At 35.8% G+C, this 15,913-nt stretch overlaps 1 protein-coding gene and 1 non-coding gene across 3 annotated transcripts in view; one reads left to right on the forward strand and one right to left on the reverse strand.

The window, feature by feature from the left end:
- Positions 1-15,913, forward strand: part of ARHGAP24 (Rho GTPase activating protein 24) — a 749,428-nt gene that overhangs the window by 452,465 nt on the left and 281,050 nt on the right. The window lies entirely within an intron of this gene.
- Positions 11,917-12,024, reverse strand: LOC116630319. The gene has a single exon (XR_004298921.1). It is a non-coding gene; the product is annotated as a U6 spliceosomal RNA (small nuclear RNA).

The following is a 15,913-nucleotide window of genomic DNA, read 5'->3' on the forward strand; positions in this document are numbered from 1 at the left end:
TTTCAGACGGCCACACTAAACTTGAAATCCCTTTATCTTCATGACCACAATATCTATTTGTTGTATGCATTGCCTAATAGCCACTAGGTACTTTTTTGTTGTTTTTGTTGTTTGTATCTTTCAAAAAAGTTGTACCTTATGCATGACTGCATCCTGTGTAAAATAAATAACATCAATAAATCAAGAATTGGGAACATCTGTCATAAAAGGAAAAGTCTGTTCTTGTATTTCATATCTTATCTGATCTGATTTTGGTTGATTGCAGTTTTCTCTTTTTAAGATTAAGAATTTCTTGGGTGGTCCTGACAGATGTTCAGGAACCTTTAAACTCTCACATTAGCCCAAACTGTAGAGTTAGGGACATCGAGATCCATCTAGAGACATGAACACACGTGTGTGTACTGTATGTATTTGTATAATAAAATGAGGGCTCCAGCTGACTAAAAACATGTGGTAAGTGAATTTAATAAAATTCTTTTTTGAAAGATGATCATCCAAACCATCTGCAGTATGGTCAGATCACACGTCCTTCATGTCTTGTCTGAGAGGACAAAATAACCAGAGATTTGGATCCAGTTCCTCAGTCTAAAGAAGGCTATTCAAAAGTCTATCACCCAGGGTGTATATTTCTTCTGCTGAAAGGTTATATCATCTGTACTCCACTCTAGTCGGCCTTTGAATATGTGTGTCTCTCTTTTTCTTTTTCTCTGGTTATAACATATATGTGTATGAAATATGCACACCCATATGGAATAAAGCTTCTCTCTTTATGACTATTATGTAAGTATATCGATAAGATGAGGGGAGAGGAGGAACTTAAAAAGGGAAGTATACTCTCATGTTTTGGTGAAAAGGCACAATGAAAGAGAGAAATGAAACTAGTCTTTGTTTAAAAAATCTGCTCTTTTTTTTGGCTAAGAGAAACAGATGCACCTTTTATTTACACAGATGCAGTTTTCTTAAAATTAGAATAATGCATACATTCAAATGTTTATTTCAGGTTACTTCCTAGCACCATAATAAATACATGTCAACCTTACTAATAATTAATAATTTATTAATATTCATTTTAATGATATATATTTCTTAAATGGATTTTTAACTGAAATACTTCCATTTCCATTAGCATATTAGTGTTTTTATAGATTTTAAATTATTATAGGAAAAGATATATATATATTTATTTTATTATGTTATGTTAATCCCCATACATTACATCATTAGTTTTTGATGTAGTGTTCCATGATTCATTGTTTGCATATAACACCCAGCGCTCCATTCAATACGTGCCCTCTTTAATACCCATCACCAGGCTAACCCATCCCCCCACCCCCCCAGAACCCTCAGTTTGAAAAGATATATTTTTAAGACACAATGAAAATAATTATAATGTTCCTTTCAGTTTGATCATTTTTTTCTTACACAAATCATCAATGAGTTATTCAGTATAATGTAAAAAACAAAAAGATGTGTTTATATTTTGTTTTGTTTTGTTTGCCTTAAGGGTTGTGAACTTTGATATACTATAATTGAGATTGTTTTCAGAATACATGACTAGGTTGTTAAGATTAAATTCATGTTTAATTTACAGCATCATTTGTACTCAGCTTTGAACATGGAACCTCAGATGCCATTACCGTGAAAATGTAGACAAGGCTTACTGTGATATAACTGGTTTTTGTATGTGTGTCTTGAAGTTCTAGTATCTTCAGTGGCACACCCACCCAGCTTCGTTAAGCTGGGTAATTAACCTGTGAGTAAGCATAAGCAAAATTTTAACTTCTTATAAGGGATCCCTGGAGGCCATTCTTTGGGTCTGGAAAATACAAGATATGTTCAGAACAGTGAGGGAAAAGGACTTTTTTGGCTGAGTAAGGTTGGTTGTGGATGGACAGAGGTGCATACGTCAAAGGTGCCAGTGAGACCATCACAGAGACCCATGTGAAAGGAAAGGTCACGTGCAGGAAAGGACAGGAAAGAGAAACCTGTATATTAACGGGATGAAGGAGAAAAACGAGTAAAAATGAACTAAAGGTCCAACCAAGATTATTCATGAGACAGTTGGGTCATTGTTGGTGAAAGTGAGGCTGGGAAGGAGATTTTATCTTTAATTTATGTTAAAAACAGATTCTATCAATTCAGTGAAAATAGAATAATTACGATGAAAGTTGCCAGGTCACCAAGAGCCAGAGTTCTATAAGAAATTCATTCATATTTTTTTAATTCATCTATTCAATAATTTACTCAGTCCACAAATATTCTGAGTACCCGCTATCTGAAAGATCCTACTGTTTTCTCTTCAGGGAGTGTGACTGATACTGTGGAGAAGCTTGCAAAAATGCATTACGCACCTAACTCCTGCCTTGGAGCATATTACTCAGATGAGAAAAAGTACAACAGGAATTGGGCATTCCTGTTAGGAGAAATTTGCAAAATTATTTCATGGTGCAAGGGTACATCATTCTGACTGGAGTGATGTGTAGAGAGGATACTTCAAGACCAGGTGTTCGGGTGAGTGGGGTGAGATTGCAGATGGGCCAGAACACAGGGGTGTGGATGAAGCACTGTTTGGGGTTGACTGAGTTGGCAGCAGTGGGAAATCCTCCAGCCCCCCACAGCATCAGTGACACTGCATTTATTAAATGTCAGGTTTACTGAGGTATAATTTACATATAGTTACATAATCACCACCACAGTCAAGGTATAGAATAGTTACATAACCCCACAAAAAATTCCCCTGTGTCCTTTCTCCGTCTTTTCTTTTCTCACCCTCAGCATCTGGTAACAACTGATAATGTTTTTCTCCCTGTAGCTTCTTCTTTTCCAAATATGGTATAAATGCAGTCTACAGCATGTGGCCGTTGAGCCTGGCTTCTTTCATTAAACATAATGCATTTGAAATTCATCCATGCTGTTCTGTGTTTTTTGTAGCTCCTTCCTTTTCATTGCTGAGTAGTACTCAATTGTAGGGAGGCATCGTCCCTTGTTTATCCATTCCGCTGCTGAGGGACATTTGGGTTACATCCAGTTTGGGGGTAATTATGAGTAGATCCACTATATACATTTGTATACTCATTTCTACAACTCATGCTGTAATATATCTTCTTTCCACCTTTGCAGCCTTCAGCTTTGAGTCAATAAAAACCACATCTTCAAGTTCAGGTTTTTAAAAATGCATATAAGAATGTGCTAAATTGTTAATATCAAACCACTTATTTATAAGTTAACATTTTTTGGTGGCTGTAAGAAGAAAACTTTTATAAGATACCTATGGAATGGAGACCATTAGAAAAATAAGAGAAAATAAGGCAGTGATAGGGGAGTTTGGGCAATAATTAAAAGTAACTTTTGCCAAATGGACCATCACACACTCACTGGGAACAAAAACAATGTAATCAGAACACCTGTTAGCAAAATTTTAGAGCTTTTTTTTATTGAATTACGTTGCCCAGATATAGATGCATATAGTGCAGCATTTCTAAAAATTAGTGGGGTTTTTTTGTGTACTTACCATGTGCAGGCATTATGTTAGACTGTCAATGGTTCTATGAGTCAATTGTTAGAATGATCTCTGTCTTAGAGATGGAGAGTCTGAGGTATGGAGCAGTTTAGAAAGTTGCCCAGGATTGTACTAACAAGGAAGCAAAGCTTATATGTAAACAAAGTCGGTCTGACTCCAGAACTCATGCTCTTTACTTCTACTCAGTGGCATTTCTTGTGAGGTACTGAGTTTGGGGCACCATGCTTTAACGGTTAGAGTGACAAACAAGCTTGGATTCAGAGCAGACCATCTGGATGATGAGGTGTTTGGACCTTATGCTTCTGAACAGATGATCAAAATATGAACAGGAAGGAGAGACTTCAAGTGGGCATGGTAACTCTCTTCAGAGATGCTGAGAGCCAGAGGGCATTATCAGGCAGTGGTTTTGAAGGAGGGTGGGAATGGGGCAGGAATTCCCAAGACAGATTTCAGCTGGGTATGAAGTGGCACTTGGAAAGGACACCAGAGGCTACCATTATGGAATGAACTTCCTTTAAAGGTAGTAAGTGCCTTTTCAGTGGAATGTTCAACATGAATTCAAGATGAATGAAGACAGAATCAAGGTATTTTGTAGAAGAATGGACTGAGTAACTTTAAAATACTTCCCAGCTCTAGGAGTGTGTGATATGTAGATGTAAAATCAACTGAGGGGGCAGATTACCTCCCAAAATTCCATTAGAAAAAGTCTTTTCTAATAATAATTAAAAAAAAAAAGAAAAAAGAAAAAGTCTTTCTTTGTTCGACTCCAAATCTGTTAAATACCATATCTGTTGAACGGGGTATATTTTAAAGATAATTTAGTAAAATATATTTTGCTTGATTATTAAGTAGAAATGGCTGAGTATACTGTGAAAATTTCTTGTTAAAAAATGCTAACATGAATTTCATCTTGCTTACTAAAATTTACCTGTTACAATGAAGAACTTTCATAGAGAGTCCACCTTTAATTCGATATTGTTCCATGACTAACAATCATTAATTTATTTTAAAAATTTAGTGAAAACAGATTTCTACTAGACATGAAACATATTTCACTGAAATATGGGTTCTTCAAAAAGATGTATTTTTGAGATATATTATATGAGTACCTCCTTTTGTTTATATTTTTTAAATTCAGATTTATTTCCTAATACCACTGCTATACATCTTTGCTAGGAAATATTTTTTTTTACCCGTGCTCGTGGGTAAAGAAAATGAAAAAATATAGTTGATTTTTGTGCTTTTGTATTATTTGCACCAGAGAAATTGGGAGCTCTTCCTTGTGCTTTCTGAATTAGTATTTTACTTTGACCATCTAAGAGATAACTGTTAGCCATTTACCTTTTATTTTTACTAAGTCTAGAAAAAGATTTCCAATAAGATTTTTAAATAATACTTACATAGTTATAATCATAGAATACAACTAGACTTTAAATTTAGATTTTAGGTTTCCTCAGAGAGAACTGGATGAACAACAGTGATTCCCCTACAGGTTTTTATTTTTCATTAAAAGTAGAAATAGTTAAAAATAGTTTCTACCCTTTGGACAAATATGCAGCACACAAGCTATATTTTCTTGGAAAAAAGAAAAAAGAAAAGAAAACCTAATTGACATTAGAGTGTTGGACCATTTATTGTCCCATCCAAAAACAAGGTCACCAATGTCTCTGGTACAAAAAATGAAGGTTGATTATCTCAATCTGGAATGAAAATGAGGCTAGCATGCTTATTGCACCGAGTTCTGAATGTGCAAAGAGCATCTGATTTATGTCATAATTTACTTAATTTTATATTTCTTTTTTAGATGGAAAGGAAGTAACAGGCTTTTTTCCCCCCCCAGTCTCCATCAGCTTGTTGTTAATAGGTGGCATAATGGTCTGAGTGAGCTGAGGAAATTGTTTAGAATTCTGCCTAGTTCTAGGTCAGAGGCTTGCTGGTTTTCATTTCCTAATTTGCCAAAGAAAATCTCTCATCTTTCAGATGAACCTGAAAACCGATGTATGTATTGAACAGTATCTTGCTCAAACCTCATTTATTCTTCAATATATGTTATTTTGAGTCATATTGTGTGTGTGATTACTTTTCAATGCACATTGTTCTATTAGGTTGTAAATATAAATAATAATAATAGATAACATTTATTGAGTGTTAAAACTCTATCCTGTACCAAATGAATTACCAAACTAGACTTAGATAAAAACAATCCTAATCATGGCAACTATTTACCCCTAACCATGTATAAGGTATTATGCTAAACACTGTACATGTCTTATGTTGTTTAAAACTCTAAACAACATTCTAGGCTCTTTTTTTAGTTCCATTTTACTAATGAGGAAACAGAGATACAAATATTTATAATAGTTTTCTCAAAGTCGTATATCTAGGATGTAGAAGTTAGAGTTTAAAACCGGCTCATTAAAAAAATAGTAATAATAAAAATAAAACCAGCTCATCAGAATCTCAAGCCTGTGCTCTTACTTTACTGTCTTTCTCTACTTAAAATAATCCTAATGAATGCATATTTTCCTCCCCTTCCCGACGCTTACATCATGGTGCCTTTATGTTGGAAAAGAGGCTAAAGCTTGGGAGGTCAGAGCGCACCCACTACCGGAATCCTCTTTCTAACAACCTCACCAAGTGAGGTCTCAAGTCAATTCATCTAAAAAAACCAATTTTATCCTTCAAAATCTATAATCATTAGACAATGTGAGTTATCTTGGGAGAATAAAAGGAAACATATTGTCTTTTTTATAATGTTTAACAGTTTACAAATTCCACCTACCTTATTTGGTTTTAATCTCCAAATCATCCTCTGTGTTAGTCCAAGTATGTACTATATTATAATTATCCCTATTTTATAAGTGATGAAACTCACCAAAAAAACTAGGTGACTTCATTCAACTTTTGTCTGTACCTTTTATATGCCTAGTACCGTCTTAACTACTGGGGATACAAAAGTAAAGATAGCTCTGCTCTTGAGGGCTTTAGAGACTATAGCATACTGGGGGCTCAGATGCTTTCAGTGACACTACTCTGCTTCCTTTCTTAGTAATGAATCGTCATTATTAAAAAAATTCAAGTAGTACCCATTCTGATAGAAGGGTTTCCTGAGGGTTTCAAAGCTCTCATAAGATGGCAGTGTTCTCCAAACATCTGTAGAAAGAATATTCCTGGAGAATGATTCACACACACACACACACACACACACACACACATATCTATATATACATGCATACACACATGTGTGTGCATGCACATCACTCACAGTTATGTCTAGAATTAAGCACTTATCATTTGCAGCTTTGCAGTTTAAGGACACCTTTTTTCAACCATACAGATGGGAGGAGACAGAGGAGAAGATCACACAGCATGTTTTAGAGCCAAGTTTGGAAGTACATCAGTTGTGCCCATTTGCTACGGGTCAGAGCTCAGTCGCATCACCTCACCTAGATACAAGAGTGACTGGGAAATGAAGCTTCGTGGTGTGCTCAGGAGGGAAATGCAATGGCTGTGTAAATATAGTACCAGCTGTGCTTCATTTAGATTTAAGAATTAATTATTAATAGTATAACAGGTTACAGGAGAAAAACATCTGATTATTTCTATAGATACAAAAGAAGTTTAATAAAATTTAACTTCTATTCATGATATTGAAAAACAAAACAAAGCAATTCTTGGCAAACTAAGTGATAAAGAGTATCTTATTAAAAACCTCTAGCAGGCGCGCCTGGGGGGCTCAGTTGGTTGGTTAAGTGTCTGCCTTTGGCTCAGGTCATGATCCCACAGTCCTGGGAACAAGCCCCGCATCCGGTTACCTGTTCAGTGGGGAGCCTGCTTCTCCCTCTCCCTCTGCCTGTAACTCCGCCTGCTTGTGCTCTCTCTCTTTCTCTCTGTCAAATAAATAAATAAAATCTTTTTTTAAAGAAACAAAAAACCTGTAGCAGTCATCACAGTTAATAATGGCACATTGAAAACATTCTTCTTAATACCTGGACTTAGTTAAGAATACATATGATCATTACTTCAATTCACCATTTTATTAGTGGGTCCTTGTCAGCAAACATTAAGATAAAAGAAAGAAACTGTTTAAGGATTGGAGAAGAAGATACACAACTGCCATTATTTACAGATCGTATGTGTGCCTAGAAAACCCTCAGATATGTTACAGATAAGAGTTTAACAAGATTGATGTATATAAAATCAATACACATTTTCATATCCTAGCAGTAAACAGTTCAAAAGCATATTTTAAATGCTATTTTAAAAAGCATCAAAATATACAAAGTATATATATACACACACACATATATATGTGTATATATATACATACACTGCATATATAATATATAATAGCATATATACAATTAGAAATTTGTATATAGGGGCGCCTGGGTGGCTCAGTTGGTTAAGCGACTGCCTTCGGCTCAGGTCATGATCCTGGAGTCCCGGGATCGAGTCCCACATCGGGCTCCCTGCTCAGCAGGGAGTCTGCTTCTCCCTCTGACCCTCCCCCCTCTCATGCTCTCTGTATCTCATTCTCTCTCTCAAATAAATAAATAAAATCTTTAAAAAAAAAAAAAAAGAAATTTGTATATATATGAAAATATACACATGATAATTATTTGTGGAAAGACATTTAAAAACCTATATTAATGGAGAGATGTAACAGGTTTCTGGATTGGAAGTCTTAATCCTGTAAAGATTCCATTAATATTATAAATGTTTCATATTGTAAGAAGGGAATTGATCTATGGATTCAATGCAGTGCCAATAAATGTCCTAACAGGATATTTTGGAGGGAGGTGTTGATAAGGAGGTTCTAACTTTATATGGAAGTGCAAAGGGCCAAGAATAGATAGGACATTTCTGATGAAGGAGAATGAAACAAGACTTACCTTACCAAATATGGTAATAATTAATATAGTATATAACTCATGTAATATAGTATATTATTCATGTAAGGACAGACAAATTGACCAATAGAACAAAATAACACAGATCCTCACGTATGTGAAAAGTAATTTAATAACAGAGCTGGAAGAGATAGGAAGATCAGTTGGGAAAGAATAGACTTCTCAGTAAATGGTTCTGGGATTATTGTTCCCATTTCTACTGAATCATTGCCAGCAGCAAGTAAATACACTCTATTATATCCTCCCCTAAAACAAAATAGGACAAAACACAAACACCTTGGTACCTGCATTCATCCTGCTACTAGTCATTTGCCAGATCCCTGTCACATGAAAATTTTAGGGGAAGTTATCTGTAATAACTGTCTCCACCTGCCTGTCACAGATTCTTTCTTCAGCCCACTGGAGTAAGACTTGCTTTTCTACCACTCCCTTGAGATTGCCCAATATCTTCTTTTGGACCAAGTCTGTCTGTCAGTGTTCTAGTTGTGCTCTCATTTGATTGTTCCACAGCATTTAATGCAGATGACCATTTCTTGTAATGCTTTCTTTTTTTTTTTTTTTAAGATTTTATTTATTTATTTGATAGAGAGAGACACAGCGAGAGAGGGAACACAAGCAGGGAGTGGGAGAGGGAGAAGCAGGCTTCCCGGCGAGCACGGAGCCCGATGTGGGGCTCGATCCCAGGACCCCGGAATCATGATCTGAGCGGAAGGCAGACGCTTAACGACTGAGCCACCCAGGTGCCCCTCTTGTAATGCTTTCTTATTGGGGCTTTTGGCGTCCTGCACCTGCCCCTTCTTCTTCCCTGACCCCTCCTCAGCCTTCCGTCTGGCTCCCTCTCCACTGTAGGCCCCCTAGATTTAGGCGTGCTCTCAAGATCTTCCCTTGGCCTCCTACCTTAACTAGGCTATACATTCTCCCTGGATTACCTGAATGAATTTTGCGATTTCAAATGCAATTTATAATCAGAGGACTCTCAAAAGTAAATCTTCAGCTTGAATCTGTCTCTGGAACTTGAGACTCATATATCTAACTTCCTACTGTCATTTTCTTGTATGTCTAATGGGCACTTTATACTTACTGTATACCAAACTCCTGATTTTCCCCCAAATCCTGTTTCTTCCCTACCCTATCTCCCCCATCATAATATAGGAGATCACCCAGCATTGTAATGCTGACACAATTCTAGGCTTGTCTCCTCTTCTTTCCTTGAGCCCCACACCCAACACATTACCAAATCCTGTTTACCTTCAAAACATAATCCAAATAATAACACCTTTCTTTTTCTCAATGGCTACCAATCTTCTTTATCCTGAACTAGCCTAGCCTCCTGCTTCTTCTCTTGTATCTCTACAATATATTTTCTATTCAATAGTCAGTGTTCTTTTAAAAAGGCAGATCAGTGAAACATGTCATGGGGGTTAAGTATGCTTATCATGATGAGCATTGGGTGATGTATGGAAGTGTTGAATCACTCTATTGTACACCTGAAACTATTATAACACTGTATGTTAACTACATCAAATTAAAATAAAACAAATAAAAATAAAAATCAGGTGATACTGTGCTCAGAACCCTTCAATGGCTTCTCATTGCATTTAGAATAAAAATACAAACACTTAACCTTAGCTTATAGAGCAAGGTACCCCTGCCTTCCTCTCAGACATCGACACTTTCCCCTTCATCCTCACGTGGATGGACTTTTCTTAGCATTTAGATCACAGCTAAAATGTCACCTGCTCAGAGAGGACTTCTTTGAACAGTCTTTCCAAAGTAGCCATCCAGGCACTTTCAAACATACCACCCTATTTTAATTACAACCCAGCGTTTTACATTATCTAATTATTCCCTTATGTTTTAAATTTTATTTATAAATGGACAGATATATGTATGTCTTCCTTTCTTAAAATATAAGCTTCATGATAACAGGAGTGTTATCTAATTTCTATGCTGCTGTAGCTTCACTCAAAATATTTTCTGACTCAGGGAAGAAATTCTATAAAAATTCATGTTGCATGATTATAGCATTGTCATGATATCTGGCCTTGTGTTTTGTTACAGTGCCTTCTTTAGTGTAGGAAATCGATGCATGTTAAAATAGCAACCAGAACAACAGCAACAACCCAAAACCCACTTAATGTATTTTAGAAGTGGGAATATTGTTGTATTAATTTTAACTGTTGTAAATTAGATTTTAATTGGATTATCACATTAATTGTGTCTGGTTGATCTGACAAGGGCAGGGTGAAAATGTATATTTCGAATTGAAACACTTTGTTTCTTGTTTTAAATTTTTTTTATCTTTCTTTTATTATGTTATGTTAATCACCATACATTACATCATTAGTTTTTGATGTAGTGTTCCATGATTCATTGTTTGTGCATAACACCCAGTTCTCCATTCAATACATGCCCTCCTTAATACCCATCACCAGGCTAACCCATCCCCCCAGCCCCCTCTCCTCTAGAACCCTCAGTTTGTTTCTCAGAGTCCATAGTCTCTCATGGTTCGTCTCCCCCTCCGATTCCCCCCCTTCATTTTTCCCTTCCTACTATCTTCTTCTTTTTTTTTAACATATAATGTATTATTTGCTTCTTAATCATAGCAGCCAATTCAATGTTTTTAAGGCAGGGAAAGAAGTCAATGACACTTGAGTAGCTGGGGACAGGAGCCAGGAACAAACATAATGTGTGCTGTCGTGGGAGAGCAACTATAAAATCAATGGAACTTCTGAGATTAAAAATACTAGACTATTAAAAAAAAAATACTAGACTATTGAATCCAAAACTTTAGTCACTGATATTTTCCTCTGAGATTATTTTGCTAAGCAAGAAGAGTAGCTATTCACCAAGGAAAGCCAAATTTAAATTTAGGATAAAATATTCCTACACACACACATATACACACATTATCAAAGAAACTTAAATATGAAACAAAACTTTTTTACCCCCCCAAACTTTTTTTAAATGTGCCTAGGCTCATACTCGCTGCAGTTTCTCGGTTCCAAATTGTCTTAGTATATCCAGAATAACACAGAGCCCACTAGCTGTATCTTTAACGCTGTGAGTGAATTAATTCAAAACAGCTCTTTACATAAAAGGGTTATATTTTCATATTAAAAAAGTAATATTCTTGCAATGTAGAAATTCTGGAGAAAAAGTAAAAGGGATATTTAAAAAATTCAACAGTATAGAGAAAAGTATTAATAGTTTATGATTATATTTTTGTTTTAAATATTATTTACATTTTATTTTTGCATGTTATTTTCATTTTAAATTTATGAATAGGTAAAACATTCATATGATTTCAAAATCAAAACTGTACTAAATGTGTACGTTGAAAAATCCTATATATATATATATATTATTATTTTCTGTATATGCATATAGCTATATATGTACATATATATGTGTGTATATATATATAGCTCTGTAGAGAGCTAATATACAAATTCTCTGATAGATATAAATTACTTTATTTTTATGACTGCATAATACTCCATTAGGCAGATATATCATCCTTGCACAGGGGCCATGCTAATCTTCTCTGTATCGTTCCAATTTTAGTATATGTGCTGCCAAAGTGAGCACTAGGCAGATGTATCATAGTTTATTAAATCAATTTTTCATTAATGAACACCTGAGTTGTTTCCAGTTCTGCTGTTTGTAATGCAAATAACCTTGCATATATGTTGTTTCTTAGCTTTCTGAGTGTGATAAATATCACCCAAGTACCTTCTATAAGAATTTTACTGTTTTTCCCTCCTACCACCTCCTACATGAGAGTGCTGCTTTCTTTCTTTTTTTTTTTTTTAAGATTTTATTGATTATGAGAGTGAGTTAGAGAGAGAGCAGGAACAGGGGGAGAAGCAGAGGCAGAGGGAGAGGGAGAAGCAGACTCCCCACTGAACAGGGACCTGAGCAGGGCTTGATCCCAGGACCCTGAGATTATAACCCGAGCCAAAGGTAGATGCTTAACCAACTGAGCCACCCAGGCGCCCCAAGAGTGCTGCTTTCTTTACCAATAGAAAATGTTGTAAAACTTTTGTAATTTTGCAAAAGCATATTATCTTTACACAAGTAAACCTGCACTGCATATGCAACTTCAGCACCAAATTTTAAGGATCATATTGAACATAATTGACTGTAGTTCAAAGAAGTAGAGGAAAGCCAAGAAAAGTAGGTGTACCGTAAGTCAAAGGAGATTTTTTTTTTAAAGTTCAGTGTCAAAAGCAAATGTGATTAAGTCCTAGGTTGCCTTCTTCCTGCTAAAGACATTTTTCTTCCAAATAAACTTCCCAATTTTAAAATTTATTTAAAGTTATTTAACTATAAAACAATTGTACTTGGTTGTTTAAAAGAATTAGCAAAATCTTTGTATTTAGCATCTCAATTTATTTTGGGACTGTAGGTTTACCTTTTATACAGTTTCTTGTAAGGTTGAATCACATTTTTTTCCCACTTTATTTTTATTTATTTTTTTTAAAGATTTTATTTATGTATTTGAGAGAGAGGGAACGCACACAAGCAGGGCTGGGGGGGGCGCAAAAGGAGAGAGAGAAGCAGGCTTCCTGCTGGGGCCCTTCTTGGGGCTCAATCCCAGGACCCCAGGATCATGACCTGAGGTGAGGGCAGACACTTAACCGAGTAAGCCACCCAGGCACCCTCCACTTTATTTTTAAATACACAAAGTGTTTATTAGTTATTTAAGATAAAAGGTTAAATGGAACTATTTTAATTATCATCAATTTTCTGGTCCATTGAAAATGGCTTATTGGACCCTTCTTTTTAGGGGTTCCAGATTTTCCCATAATAGATATTATATAGCTATGTTTTTGCTCTTCATATTTCTATTTCATAATGAGACATAAGCTCCAAAAGAATTTTCTTTTTCTCCTACTGCCATAGACCTCACTTGAAACCTTTGGCATTTACCACCTTCTGAACAGCTGACAGTTCTTTTTCTGGTTGAGAAATAATAAACGTTGTAAAATGGTATATATTGTTGGACATAAAATACAAAGTCAAGGTCCCAGTACTTAATTGAGAGGGGTTAGCAATTAAACTCAGTCCTCTCCAAATAAAGACTCTTAACCTTGCCGCAGATATTCTGTTCTGGGGTTCCAAAAACATGAAGGTGACACTAATCGGTTCCTCGTATTGAGGATTATTGAAGATTATTATTGAGAGTCGAGGGTGGAGTAAGGAGGGATTTTCTTTGGCCACCACCTAATTTCAGTACCTTGTATGCTGTGGACTCGCCCCCAGAACCACTGGCTAATTAGAGCCTAGCCATCACTTACCAACCCTTTGAGAATTAGCAGTGGACTTCTTTCAAAACCTCAACTTTTTACGACTCCTCACAAGGGATCATTTGCTTCCAAAGTATCTTTTATATGTATTAACTTATATATATTAGTTTCCTTTGACTGCTATAACAAGTTCCCACGAATTTGATGGCTTGAAACAACAGAAATTTATTCTCTCACAGTTCTGAAGTCAAAAGATTTGAAATCAGGGTATATAGGCAGGGCCGGACTTTTGAGAGGCTCTAGGAAGGAACTCTTCCAGCTTCTGGTGACTGTCACCATTTCTTGGCTTGTGACTGTGCCCTTTCAGTCTTTGCATCTATTTCCACATCGCCCCCTGTGAGATTATCGTATCTGCCTCTTCTATTTTCTTTTAATATTTCTTTATTTATTTGGGAGAGGGCGTTGGGGGGGGGAGCGCGGAAGGGTGTTACAGAGGGAGAGGCAGTGAGAATCTCAAGTCCACTCTGCCCTGAGCAGGGAGCAGGGAACTCTAGGCGGCGCTCGATCTCATGACTCTGAGATCACAACCTGAGCAGAAACCAAGAGTCTGACGCTGACGGACTGCACCACCAGGGCACACCATATCTGCCTCTTCTCTAAAGATATTTGTGATTGGATTTAAGGCCCACCCAGATAATCCAGGATAATTCTCTGTCAGGATTCTTAACTGAATTACATCCACAGAGACCCTTTTTGCTGATAAGATTACACTTACAGGTTCCAGGAATTAGGACCTGCTATCTTTGGGTGGCCATTATTCAGAGTACTATACTATATTTAGACATGGTCTTGAACTGTCTTCCACAGTCTTTACTGCAAAGCAGAAATTTAACCTTGAGATTCCAAATGCCCCTATCCAACCTTGATTTCTCCTGTCATTTTTCTTTGTTTTAAAAATATACTTATATTTTTTTCTTGGTATGCTAGTAAAATGTGCTCACATTTAAAGTTTTAAAGTTATTTTAAAATTTTAAAGTTTTAAAGTTATTTTAAAAATAGGAAAAACTTAGCAAAATAAAAATCGTCTATGACTTGAATAGTCAAAGATAACCACTTATTAACATCTCCATTTTTTTTCCCCTAAGCATTTAGCATCCTCAGCACGTGGTGCATACTAAATATATATTTGATGAAAAAACAAGCAAGTGAACATTGCATTGTAGCTTTCTATCATATAAAGGAAGTGGAGCTTGAACGTTAGGGGGGTCAGGTTGCATCTCTTGCACTTCACCAGCTATATGTTACTCAATCTATTTATGCCTCAACATTCCTACTGTGAAATGGACAGTTATAATTGTACCTCCACATAGGGCTTTTTAGAAGATTACAATATACAGCAGAGGGTTGGCACATAAGTCTCAGTAGATATTAGCTATAAGATTCAAGATGGAAAAAGGGGATTTCACTCCAAAGTTAGTAATTGTTGGGGGATGGATTTTGTGTCAACATTTGGATTTTTTTCTCCCAATTAATTAATTAATTGAGAATTAATTAATTTAAATCTTTCAAAAATGGCATGGAACACCATAAGGAAATTAGTGAGATATTCCGGCTGAACTCTGGATGACCGTGGTATTGAAAAAGGATTCACATATTTAATAAGCATGAGGATGGTCATTTCTAAGGTCTCTACCAATTTTGAGAGTATGATTATAGAATTTTGAATTTTGAATAATAATATCTTCCTTTTCCCATATTCCTAATTTGTTTTCCTCATGCTGTCAAGGAACTTCTCCATTTTCCGATAAATCAAGAACATGTAGACAAATAGGAGTGATCTAAATGTAGCTAGACAGGTAATGGCCATGTTCCCAGGGTGAATGTTCATGCAGGAGGACTCCATTGGGGAATAAATTTATGTACTTCTGTTCTGTCCAGAGGGGGTGTTCACATGGGTTCTTGTGTCTGAGAAGAAAGGGTTAAAAGCTTTTAAATGAATTATATCAAAATATGTTACATATTTCTCTCCATCACAATTAATGCATAATTAATTAGCCTCCTAGGATCTGAACATGTGTAATAATATTATGAAAATGCTGCTTTAAACGAAAATGAATGCAGAATGACTATGCTTCTCAAGTGCTAAATCTGCAGTTAATATAAAGTAGCAACATGAGACATCTATATAGAGAATTTATTTCTATTTATTCAATAATTATAAAATAGTC

Source organism: Phoca vitulina, unplaced genomic scaffold (assembly GCF_004348235.1).
Source record: "Phoca vitulina isolate PV1807 unplaced genomic scaffold, GSC_HSeal_1.0 scaffold3, whole genome shotgun sequence".
Taxonomy (NCBI): domain Eukaryota; kingdom Metazoa; phylum Chordata; class Mammalia; order Carnivora; family Phocidae; genus Phoca; species Phoca vitulina.